This window comes from Ursus arctos, unplaced genomic scaffold (assembly GCF_023065955.2).
Source record: "Ursus arctos isolate Adak ecotype North America unplaced genomic scaffold, UrsArc2.0 scaffold_6, whole genome shotgun sequence".
NCBI lineage: Eukaryota > Metazoa > Chordata > Mammalia > Carnivora > Ursidae > Ursus > Ursus arctos.
In genome coordinates this window covers 36891833-36905172 of record NW_026623078.1, presented here as the reverse complement: position 1 = coordinate 36905172, position 13340 = coordinate 36891833, and the positions used below count along the sequence as shown (strand labels likewise).

At 35.1% G+C, this 13340-nt stretch overlaps 1 long non-coding RNA gene across 5 annotated transcripts in view; it reads right to left on the bottom strand.

The window, feature by feature from the left end:
• The window catches only part of LOC123000837 (uncharacterized), a 218612-nt gene that overhangs the window by 5924 nt on the left and 199348 nt on the right, over window positions 1–13340 (bottom strand). For 3 of the 5 annotated variants that reach the window (XR_008957711.1, XR_008957710.1, XR_008957713.1), the window contains 3 exons: window positions 4502–4670; window positions 4274–4401; window positions 3401–3563 (listed from right to left, as the gene is read on the bottom strand). This is a non-coding gene — a long non-coding RNA (uncharacterized LOC123000837). Of the gene's footprint in view, window positions 1–2250; window positions 2277–3400; window positions 3564–4273; window positions 4402–4501; window positions 4671–13340 lie in introns of all 5 variants that reach the window. The other 2 variants (XR_007188027.2, XR_008957712.1) reach the window with 2 other exon arrangements.

The window sequence follows — 13340 nt, the reverse complement described above, 5'->3', positions numbered from 1 at the left end:
TGATTTTCCCAAGAGATAAATTAAAATCCGGGCTCAGTTTTTTAAGTCTGTAATAACTAAGCAGGTGTCTGCTCTGTGAACTGAATACAAAATTCAAGTGTATATAAACAGAATGTTTGGTTTGAATTAGAAAAAAAATTATGGTGTTTTTTAGTTGATTTGTTAAATCACTGTCACTATCCAACTCCAGCTGGCTTATCTACCTTATGTACTTTATTTCAATTAAGTTCTCCAAGTTCTGTCTGATTTCTACCATTGGATAACAGAACTTGGAGAACTTAATTTTTAATCATAATTCTAGATGGAAATTTGGCAAAATTCTCTTTTGTAAAAATTTTCAATATATATCTATGTTTTTATCTCATTTCAACAACTGAAAATTCACGGGACAATCTCTTAATTTGTGAAAGATTGCATCTAATTACCAAAAAAAAACACAAAAAAAATACTGGTTTTATTAAATTTTGAATTAAATTTTCCTAATGAGGGGCACCTGGGTGGCTCAGTCAGTTAAGCATCTGCCTTCGGCTCAGGTCATGATCCCAGGGTCCTGGGATGAAGCCCTCATCAGCTTCCTGCTGAGCAGGGAGCCTGCTTCTCCCTCTGCCAACCACCCCTTTGTGTTCTCTGTCTCTCTCTCTGTTAAATAAATAAATAAAATCTTTAAAAATAAATAAATTCTCCCAATGAAAAACTAAACTAATCTAAAACAAATTTTTTAAAATGATTTTTGCCACAACTCCTCATTAGGGGAATAAAAATCAGATCTCTGATATATATGCTTTAAAAAATTATGTTTGAAAACAAATGATTAAACAATGTATTTTTGATTCCTGGCCATCTAATAGATAATTTTGGTTGTTTCCTCTTGGGTATGTTTGCAATGAACCATCTTTAACCAAAGCCAAAATTCTTACTCCTTATATATGTTGATTATTAAGAAGGAGAGTAAAAAGAGAGGAAGACTAACATCATTGGAATTTATAACCGGGAGGTAGGCATTATGCTGGACACTTTATGTTTATTATCATATTTAATGTTCTAGCATTATGACACCAGAAAATAAAAACTAATCAAGTAATATGTAATACTAAGCAGTAGTTTTAAAAAGTCATTTGCAATGAATTAGACTTTTACACTAGATTTCTAAAATGTGGTCTCTCTCTCAACATCATTTCCATCACTGGTGACATATTTTGGTGTTGTGCTAGAATTGTGTAGTATAAGTCATTTGCATTTCTTGTCCTCAGTGGCTTTGAAATGTGTATGTTTTAAATTAATTATATTGCAATTAATTTTGATTTGCAGCTTCTTTTCAATCATAATGAATTTAGAAAATTAATTAACAAGATGACAACATACAAGAATGGGATTAGGTGAAAGACCCATATCCAAAACCACATAAGAAATAAAATGTCAGCTGTCATTTTAATTTATTGTCCCTTATCACTTAACTATCAAAAGATATAGTTCTGACATTTAGAAGAAAGACGACGTGCATAATAAATGTCAAGTCTTTTTCTTTCTCCTCCAAATACAACTTTATTTTCAAAAAGCATAACAACAAAAATGCAGGTGTCATGTAATTTGTTCTTCTTTTCACACTATAAGCTTTGCCTAGAAACATGCATCAGCCAAACCTGATATCTGTTGCCTAGCAACCATATGACAATTGTATGACTTAGATGACCTGGATATATTTCTGATTGTTAACCCTTACACAACAGAGTTAATTAAACACTTAGAAACTTAATAGGGTTCCCAGGTAAACAATACTGAAGTGGAATTTAATTTTAAACTTTAACAATTTAATGAGGTTGATTTTCTTATTAAAGGAATTAAAGAATTGAAATAAACATGGTAAAGAGTTCTTAAAATAGCAATAAATTATGTAAAAAACAGAATGGCTTGAATCTTCTCATCTATTAGACTTAAGAATAAAAAGTACACTGTGTAACTCTTATAATTGAAGCCTCAGTTTCTACCATTATCATCCAATTTACATACAAGCTCGTTCTTTCAAAATTTCAATGTCACAAAAAATTCTGAAAAATAAAATCACTGACATTAGCTCAGTTTTGTCAATGACAGACTTCTCCAGTGCTTAAAACAAAAATCATAAAATTAAACAAAGAGATGTTAATCTGCCAAGCGTTCAAGCAAACATATTAATCTCTAATGTAAATATGGAACAATAAAATTAATGACTACATTTGTTAAATATAGTTATGCTTCCAAAAATACACTTACTGGATATATTATGTAGGCACTCACAACTGAAAGATAAAGAGACAAAGAAGAGAGAGACTAAAAGTTTTTGCAAAACAGTGACATTTAAATAAATACAATTTTGCCACATCTTGAGGTTAAAAAATAATCAAATGCTTTGCTGAACTCTCTGACACTGTAATCTTTAAATTGTTAATTTCCACTAGGAACCAAGTGTTCAAAGTTCCTCTGAAAAATTCGAAGTAATTATAAATAGAATAATTTTTATCACATTGGTCAAACTACTGTTAAATTTTATATGAGTTGGAATCAGCAAAAAAAATTGTGTCTGTGTGTCTGTGAATGTACAGTAATTAAGAACAAAACCAACAGGGTACTCATATATTTAAATTTTTAAATTATTAATATTTATCATTAAGAATATCTTTCTATTATAATTAAATACATTTATTATAAAAATACATTTATAAAACCTTGAGTGAAAAAGTAGATTCATTTGTAAATGGGCTCATATTGCAATATTGACAGATGACCTCTACTGCAGAGAAAGACTTTGACTCTTCCAAGATAAAATATAATACAGTTCATTGTAAATGGTTATTTGAATATATGAAATATCAGCTTAAAATCAATGGGACCAATTTGTATCATTCGGTTAATTTATAAAGTTGTAAATGTAATTCAGTTGATGTTTTTTAACTCAGTGAAATATCTTAGTAGGGCTCTTTTCCCAAAATTTAAATTGTAGAATTTGGAAGGTGATGAGAGAAAAATTAAGATAACCTGATGTTCTAAGAGTTTTGCAACAAATTGAAAAAGAAAAGATGATAATTAAAAGAAAAATCAGAATCAAGACAAGATGTTAGTTGTTATTTTTATTATAGAAAGAAAAAAAAAGAATATTCTCAAAGATAGAGAGGAAGAACAGGGCAATAACAACAATGAGGAAAAAGACACCAGTGATGGAATGGAAGGATGATTATTGTGGAAGTGAATCTGAGAAGAGAAAGAAAGGGAAAGTTTCCCAAATACAGGTGGAAGAACATCATCTGGTATTAGGATTAAAGAGTGAAAGTTTATTTAGGTGCACAATTTATATATTGAGCTGAACAGCGGGGAGGGAGAAGTATAGAGATTTAAGGTAAGTTTCATCTTTGCTTTCTCCCTTTACCTGGATGTAGCCGGCTGGGTCTTTTCAGACCTTAAAGATGAACGAAAGATGAACAGCCTTCCCATTAGAAATTCTCCAGTACAGTCTGACCAAAGTCTGTTCTGGGAGGACTTTGCAGCAGCCATGGCTTTCTTCCAGCTCTGCCCAGGGTATGAATGCCCACCTGTGGGAGGGTGAGGAGGTCAATATAAATGGGAAGGAGACAAAAGCAGTTGGAGCAAGTGTCTTCGCATGCCTGGTAGAAAGGCCTTTAAATTGTTCCTACCATGCTCCCCTAAACATTATACCCTCTGTACATGTGCAAATATAAAGGACACAGAACAGTAGAACACTGATTCTATAGGACAAGAAGGAGAAAGAAATGAACTTTTAATGGACCCAGGCTTTATTTTGTTTTAAAATCAAACAGTTATGACCACTGAATTTTCGTATCGGATAAACCCAGATGCCAGTGTAGTCTTTGCAACCCCATAGCTGTGTAAACTTGGGCAAGTTATTGAATCTTTATGAAATGAGATGTTCCTTATCAATTGAGAAGACCAATACTTTACTAAAATGAAATGAAATGATGTATGTAAAACACTTAGGATAATGCCTGGCACATATTAAGTTCTTAAAAATAAAGGGAAAAGTGTGTGATTGGGGACTGCAGGATGGAACAAATATTTTGCACTTACAAACACATTTGCACATATTCTGATGCTATGCAAATAAGAAATACAAGAGACTTTCATTTTGTATCTACTTTGTATTCAATTTGAGTATATAAACTCAGTTTAGTCTTTAAAATCTTTGTGAAGCAAATACAGTTCCTGTCACTTACTAAATGAGAAGCCTATCGTTAGAGTAGGCAGTTCGATTCTAACAGGATACCTGAAGGCCAGCAAAGAGGAGGTCACGGTCAGCCCCTCGGTAAGTCAGAAGCCTGTCCTGGCAGCACTCCACAAGAAGCCAGATCAAACCAGAAAGGCCCAAGATGGCACGTGCCATGACAGGAAATCCTGATGAATAAAAAAGAAAAAGTACAAAATTCTGCATCCTTGCCCCAACTAATAGTCTGCCCCCTAGTTAACAACTGTCAATAAGAGATAAAAACCCTACCTCCAGGGGCTGCCTGGGTGGCACAGTGGTTAAGCGTCTGCCTTCGGCTCAGGGCGTGATCCTGGCGTTATGGGATCGAGCCCCACATCAGGCTCCTCTGCTGGGAGCCTGCTTCTTCCTCTCCCACTCCCCCTGCTTGTGTTCCCTCTCTCGCTGGCTGTCTCGCTCTCTGTCAAATAAATAAATAAATAAAATCTTAAAAAAAAAAAAAAAAAACTACCTCCAGGGCATGCAGCTCTATTACTCTCTCTTGAGCTCTCCTGCTCTCCTATCTTAAGAGTGTACTTTTCCTTTAATAAATTTTCCAGCTTGTGTGGCTCATCCACTGTGTTGCAAGTCTGTCCCTGAATTCTTTCTTGTGACAAGACCAAGAATCTTAGGCAATCCCCTCCCTTTGGGAGGGGCTGGGTTGAGGCCCCATAGACTAGGGTCTCCCTAGTTCACCTGACAACACTGTGACTAAAATAATTTTTTAACTTATCAAAGTTGACTCATCTAGCAATTTTTAGAAGCTATTTTGTGCCTAGTGCTTTTCTAGATACTCCATATACAGAAGCCAATGATTAAGACAGAATGAAGGCAACCAGCACTAGTCTAACCTGGACTTTGTTTTAGTCCAAACCCTCTGCTCCTTTCCTACGCTACTTTCTAATTTCAAACAGCTAAATTGAATGCCCTTTTCCCTGGTGGTGAGCAACAACAAAGAGAATTCTAACAAGGTAGCCACAGTTTTAATCAGCATAAAATATCTAAACCACAGATTGAGTGGGTTTAGTATATAAATCCCAGAGGAAAGTTAATGAAACCAGAATGTTGAATTTATTACATATATATTCAGCCGTAATTGGCCAGGAGTAAATGTTAGTTTTATATAAGTGATCAGGCTAAAATAATTATATTGTTTTAATGTTAGTAAGAATTCAAGTTAAAGGTTAATAGAATAGCTGAAACATTTCCACGAATACTCATTGAGCACTTCTGAAGCACCAAAGTGTAATTCCTAACCCCTAAAGTAGGAATTAAGAGATGAAGATGAACAAGATTAGGAGTCTTGTATGGGACATAAGTAAGCAGGCAATGAGGATATATTGTGGTAGGTGCCATGATGGAGAATGTGTGTTATGGAAGCAGGTAAGAGAGTAAAAATGCAATTACATCAGGATTTGTGGGATTTGGGGGGAGGGGGAGTGGAATTTTTCTTGAAAAAGGTGTATCTAGAAAGAGAGCAGAAAGGGTATGATGATTAATTCTGTTTGTCAACTTGACTGGGCCACAAAGTGCTCAAATACTAGACTGGGTGTTATATGCAACTAATGAATCGTTGAACACTACATCAAAAACTAATGATGTACTATATGCTGGCTAGTTGAACATAATAATAAAAAATAAATTACAAAAAAATAAAAATAAATTAAAAAAACATTATTCTGGGTGTGTCTGTGAGGCTATCTCTGGATGAGATTAATACTTATTTGGCAGACTGAATAAAGCCTATTGCTCTTCCTAACTTGAGTGTACCTCATCCAACCCGTCGGAGGCCTGGATAGGACAAAGCAGCAGAGTAAAGGAAAATCCATTTATGCCTTCTGCCTGTCTTTGAGCTGGGACATTGGTTTTCTCCTGCTTTTGGACTTGGACTCAGACTGGAATTTATACCATATGTATTCTATTGATTCTGTTTCTCTAGAGAACCCTAACGAACACAGAGGGAGAATAATAAAAACGGAGTAGAGAAAGACGTGTCCCAGGCAATGAATATGGCAGGACAAAATCTCTGAAGCAGGATAGCGACTATGAGCTATTCCAGGAACTGGAAGTGGTTCAGTGGAACTGTAGCAGGGAATGTTGGGGACGAAGAACCAAGAGATGAGGCTAGACTAGACAGCTGGAACCATATCATAAAGGAAACTGTGACCCAAGTGAAGGAGTTTAAACTTTAATTTTAGGGCAGAAGAGAGCCATTCACATGTGTAGGCACAGGAGTGACATGATATAAATAACTCTGTTTCTGCATTTGTATCTATGCAAGAAGCAGGCTAACAAAATAGGATGTTGTTGCTGTCAACTGGGTGGATAATGCTGATGGCCTAAAAGGTGATAGGGAGAGAAGAAATTGGATTCAGCTAAGGAGGTAGCATTAAGAAGATACAGTGATTGACTGGATATGGGTTTGTTTATGGAGAAGGAAGTATTTGGATGATATCCAGTTTTTTTCCGAAAAATAAGCAGCTATATGGATGGTGATGCCTTTCGTTAAGATTTGTGTGGAGGAAAATTAATGAGTTCAGCTCTTCATAATTACTGTTTAAATGTCTGTAGCAAGGAACAGTAGGCAGTTTAGAATGCAGACATAGAATTCAGGAAAAAGACCTAAGTTGGTAGCATAGATCCAGAAGTCTTTGGAACAATTTGGGAATCTGTAATTATAGCTCTTGGAGGGAATGAGATCCCTCCAGGTGAGAGTATTCACATGTATTCATTTATAATAAGCTGAATGAATATAAAAATATGTAGAAGCGTCAATAAGGCACTTTGTATATCTACTTTCCATATTTAATACAACATTGCTGGTTAAAGAGAGGATTTTATGTAGACTGGGATCAAATCTGAAAGTGATTCTGTGACAACACCTCATATAGAAAAAAATAGAGGAGGGGACAGCCAGCATTGATAAGAAGATATAAAAAATTATTATAACAAGTATTACCTAGAGCAGGTATTCAAGAAATACTGATATCAAATAAGATGCATTTTGTTAACTTCATATAACTTAATGAACACACAAATGGCCAAGATTTATTATTTTTCTTCAAAATGTATTTGAACAATATATCTAGCTACCCGTAGTGAAACATGACTACACATTTTATCTCAAGGTGAAATGTGAAGTTCCCATTTCAAAAAACTTCATCATTCACGAAATAAAATTGTGTCTTGATGGTAATCACACAGCAGATTTCATGCATCATGTTACATTCAATTACTGTTAAATTGGTCAAACACCAGTGTGCACTATTTTTTTTAAAATATTTTATTTTATTTATTTATTTGACAGAGAGAGAGAGACAGCCAGCAAGAGAGAGAACACAAGCAGGGGGAGTGGGAGAGGAAGAAGCAGGCTTCCAGCAGAGGAGCCCGATGTGGGGCTCGATCCCAGAACGCTGGGATCACGCCCTGAGCCGAACGCAGACGCTTAACGACTGAGCCACCTAGGCGCCCCCCAGTATGCACTATTAATACAATGGATCAGTCAAAAGGCCAAATAGTGAGTCTAAAAACATCAATATCATAACAATTCATTATTGAGTGTACATTGCTCCTCAAAAATTGTATTTCTTAAATACTATCCAAATAACATAAATATAACTTGATTTTTTTCCTTTTTTCCCTCCTCTTTTCACCTTTAGGGTCTTAGCCTCTTGAGAATTACAAAAAAAAAGCCAGTTCCTAGACAAGAACTTTCCCCAGCATACATTTAAAGAACAATAAATATAGTTGCTATTGAAAGCATAAAGTACTTCACAGGAAATGGATTAAGGAAAAGTTGAGGCAAAAATATAAGGGTGATAATTTTAATGACTAATATTTATTGAATGATGTTACTTGATGGACACTCAGCCAAGTACTTTACTTGTTAATTAAGACCAAAAATACAAATGATAAAGTGGTTCAGAAGAAACGGTGGCCAGAAATAAAGAGACAGGAAGTAATATTTCTTGAACACCAACATTGTACCAGAATCTTTGTATACACTAATAAATTCACTCCACTCAACAACCTTATCAAGTAAAACAGGATTCAAAGATGGATCTATTTGGCCACCAAATCCTCATGCTTTCCTCTGACTCTGCTGCTTTTACCTGTGTTCTGTAGCTTCATGGGGAGGATGAGATCCTGGTCCTAAAGTAGCTCTAAATCTTGCTGCTAGGGAAATTAACAAGAGACAAAAAAGACTTTGAAAGTAAAAAGGAAAGATTGATTTAAAACAAAATGCAACAAAGATGTCAGAATTGATGGCTTGCTAAATAAAGGAAAACAAAAAAAGACCTAGTCAGTGATACAGTCAATGGATATCCAAATTAAGAGCCAATGAGGAATTTTCAGCAGTGAAAAATGAGGTGCTACTGTTTTGAACAGAAGAGTAAATGTGTTCATATAACCTGAGACATAGAAAGTCATCTTTATTGATAAACAAGGGTCTACAGAAGGAAAGCACCTGGAAGACACATTGCTAGCTAGCCTCTTTCTAAAAGAGTAATATATTGTTAATATTATAAAATACTGGACCTTTCAACAAAATCTTCCATATATATTTTACATGATGTGGTAATAGTTTGAAATATAACATGCAAATATGGTGACTTTTAGTTGCATTTGAAGAGTAAATTTTTAGTGAACTTGGTCTAAAAATAAGAAAAAAAAATTTCAGTTATAATCCCAGGTCTTGTCTTATATAGTTGTAGAAATAAAGCACATAGGTATAATTCCAGGATTCTGAGGAAAAGCCAAATCAGAAGGCAATTAAGAGCTAACTACTATTCCATAGATCAAGAAGAATTTTATCCTGAGATCCACTATCTTGTGAAAGAAACTTTCAAGAGAAGACATGATTCTAAGTATTGTTACTGGATTTTAAAAATATGTCCCATGGGGGGAAAAATATGTCCCATGAAATAAAAATAGAGGCCAAAACCTCTCATGACAGATGTATATAGAAAAATGGTATTGAACATCAGGGCTAGGAAAGGAGGTAATCACTATTTCCCATTAGTGGCAGAAATAAAGTCTGGAATTTTTCTCAGGTATATAATTGAAAGGATATATGGGGGGGGGGGGTGCAGAGGCACCTTGGTGGCTCAGTTGGTTGAGTCTGACTCTTGGTTTCAGCTCAGGTCTTGATCTCAGGGTCGTGACTTCAAGTCCTACACATCAGGCTCCATGCTAGGTGTGGAGCTTACTTTAATTAAAAAAAAAAAAAAGGATATATAGGAAAACACTGACTCATTATTCTTTCATTGTGGGTGAAAATAAAATAAAATGGTAACCCTAAACTGCTTATCTCTTATTCTAGTTAAAATAGGATTGCCACAGGGTTTCATTTTAAAGGACTAGAAGCTGACAGATCGGAGGATGAGATGAGAAATTCTGCTTGACTCTAATGTGCAATGAGCTAGAACACAATATTAAAGCACCAGAAGACAGGACCAGTTCGAGTTGGTTCTCTCCATTCAATTGTTAGCAATACATAAAAATCATACCTGCACCACAATCTGCTACCCCAGATACATCCACTTGAAAAAAAAAAAAAGACCATTAATGGTAATACCATTAAATTGCAATGTACTCTTCTCTTATTCCATTAATTTCCCTTAAATTTGCAAATATGTAATTTAACTATCCTTAAATTTATAATCTTAATAGATACTAAAATCTTTTTTAAATGCAAAAATAAAATTTGTCAATTTTCTCAAGGTTGTCATAGTTTTTTAAAAAACGAAACACAAAAGGGGAAGTTATTTAAAATAGAGAACAGAATTTAAATAACCATACCTATCTATATCTGCAAATATCTAGAGCTGCATATATTTTATATAATGAATTGTTTTTCAGCCTAGCTTTTCCTTGTTTTAATGCATTCCACGTTCCTTCTCCATCACTTGATTTAAATGCCCAAAGTTTTACTGTTTTTTATAGAAAAGATCTCTTGACATTATGCCTTTGACTAAATGACATGAAGAGCACACACCCACAAAAAAATTTTCTAAAAAGGATGTCAAAGAACATGACATGATAACATCAAACAAAGTTTAATATCGTTTTGATAATTTCAAATTTTCAAACTCCACAGAACTTGCTTTGCCTCTGACAGTTTAACCTTGTGAACTACAGCATGTTCTTTTTTTAATTATGGAAATTTTCAAACATACACAAATGTGAGAAAATAGTATAATGAATACACATTTTATCTACTCCTTCCCTAACAATTATTAACATTTATCAATCTCAGCATGTCAAAATTATATGCCTTTATTAAAGAAAGTAAACTCTGAACCACAAATATACCACAAATACTACTATATAATACCCTATACATTATAATTTAGATTTAAACTGGACCCCATAAACCTAAGAGTTTAATATATTTCCCTTTCATTAAACTACTGAGTTTATGGGATCTAGCTAAATCTAAATTTTATGTATGTAGGTACATACATAATTATATATTTACATATGAGGATATGTATATACCTCCTGCCCTCTTTTTAAAAATATTTCAAATTTCTATTTAGATTCTAGTTAGTTAACATATGGTGTAATATTAGTTTCAGGAGTAGAATTTAGTGATTCATCACTTACATGTAACACCCAGTGCTCATCACCAGTGCCCTCCTTAATACCCATCCCCCATTTAGCCCATCCCCCTGCCCACCTCCCCTCCAGTAACCCTCAGTTTGTTCTCTATAGTTAAGAGTGTCTTATGATTTGCCTCCTTCTTTTTTTCCTTCCCCTATGTTCATCTGTTTTGTTTCTTAAATTCCACATGAATTTAAGAAATTCATATGGTATTTGTGAAATGCTGTATAGTATTTGTCCTTGACTAACTTATTTAGCTTAGCATAATGCATTCTAGCTCCATCTACATCATTACAAATCTCTACCCTCTTTGTATTTTAATTTAAAAAAAAAAATTTTTAAGGAGGCTCCATACCCAGCATGGAGCCCAATGTGGGGCTCGAACCCACGAACCTGAGATCAACACCTGAGCTGAGATCAAGAGTCTGACGCTTAATCCACTGAGCCACCCAGGTGCCCCTCTATCTTCTTTTTTAAAGAATGAAATACTTAGTGGGTGCGGACTTAACTGGAAAATGTAATACTGGACTTCTAGTTCTGGGTCTACCATAGCAAACCACATAAACCCATGCAAGTCACTTATATTTGATATCTAGTGGCATCAGTTTCCTTCTTTCAAGGGTTAAGAGGTTAAAATCGTCTTCAGCTCTATTTTCTCAAAAGAGTACATCACAGTCTTATGCATATCAAGTTTATCATCATTATTTAAGATCCTGCTCTAATTTATGTGACTTTATCACAAAATTTGTATTTTTCTTTTGTTAAAAGATGCAAATTAATTGTTCAAATGTGCAGAACATATGTAAAACTAAAGGAAAAACAACTGACAACCAGGAAATATATTGTACACCACATCTCAAACATTTTTTAAAAGATTTTATTTATTTATTTGAGAGACAGAGAGAGAGAGTGCACAAACTGGGAGCCCAGTGTGGGGCTTGATCACAGAACCCTGGGATCATGACCTGAGCCAAAGTCAAATGCTTAATCAACGGAGCCACCCAGGTGCCCCAAATTAAACATTTTTTGAAAATTATTTCAATATGTCATGAGGAGAATTCTTCAAGAATGTAGTAGCACTTTCTGGGAACTCTTCTGTCAGTAGTGTGAGACTGCAAAATATCTATATGAATGAATAAGATGAAAGAAATCACTGAGTTCGTGTTTCCCAATCTAAGGACAGTAAAGAACATTATCCCCAGATTAAAAGAAAAGTCTTCAATTTTGAAGACCCCATTGCAGCTCAGAACTGGATAGGAATTTGTATTCATTATCTATGTTCCAGTATCCACAGATTTAGTGGCTTAAAAGGACATGAATTTATTATCTTACAGTTCTGTAGATAGAAAGACTGACACAGATCTCACAGGGCTAAAATTAAGGTGTTCACATGGCTGCTTTCCTTTCTGTAGGCTCTAAGGGAGACCCCATTTCCTGCTCATTCTAGTGTTGGCAGAATTCAGTTCCGTATGATTGCAAGACTGAAGACTCGGAGTCCTGGCTGTCAACAACTGGGGCCACACTTAGGTCCTACAAACCTCTCCCTACTCCTTGCATATAAAACACTACATCTCAACCAGTATGGGGCACCAAATCCTTCTCACATAGTCATCTCTCTCTTACATAGCCAGGAAAAATTCTCTGACTTTAAAGGAATGTGTGATAAGATTGGGCACACATGAATAATCTAGGATAACCTCCCTACCTCAAGGTCAATAATCTGAATCACATCTGCAGTGTAAGGTAAGACATTCACAGGTTCTGGGGATTAGGGCATGGACATCTTTGGGGGAGCCATTATTCCACCTCCCACAGAATTGCATTTTCAAAAAGAGCAGTAATTGGTCTGCTCCTCAAATTCCAGACTCAGGAATAGCAGCCTGCATTGCACACAAAACCTAAAACAGCCCCCGGTAATACTGGGCTTCCAAAGATTAGAAAGAAAAAACTGGGAAAAGTTCTGATTTCATGGAGATATTGCCACTTATTCACTTGTCTGTTTATTTGTTCATTTATTCACCCATCTATTAAATGTTTATTATGTGCCAGGCACTATACCAGGTGATAAGGAAACAGCTATAAATAACACAGACAACATGCCAACTGCCATGGAACTATGTCTAGAAGATGGTACACGCATTATGCACTACGTAAGTTTAAGTGCTGTATGTGCTATGAAGAAAAACCTATTGGGGTTTTCCTCAGGCCTGTTATATTGAAGCTACCATAGCATATGCTATCAAGAAAAGTGTCCCTGAGGAAGCAACATTAAGTTAAGAAATGAAAGATTAGGAGTTTGGCTGAAAAGGTAGTGACCAGGGAATTAAGAAACTGAGGATAAAAAGAAGCCATCCAAGACAAAGAGAATAGCATGTGAACAGGTTCTCAGTTATAAAGGAACAGTCTCTATTTTAGGAATAAATAAAGGACAAGAGAGAGAATAGAAAGACCAGGACTTCCTTAACATTTGCAGAGTCCAGGCTGG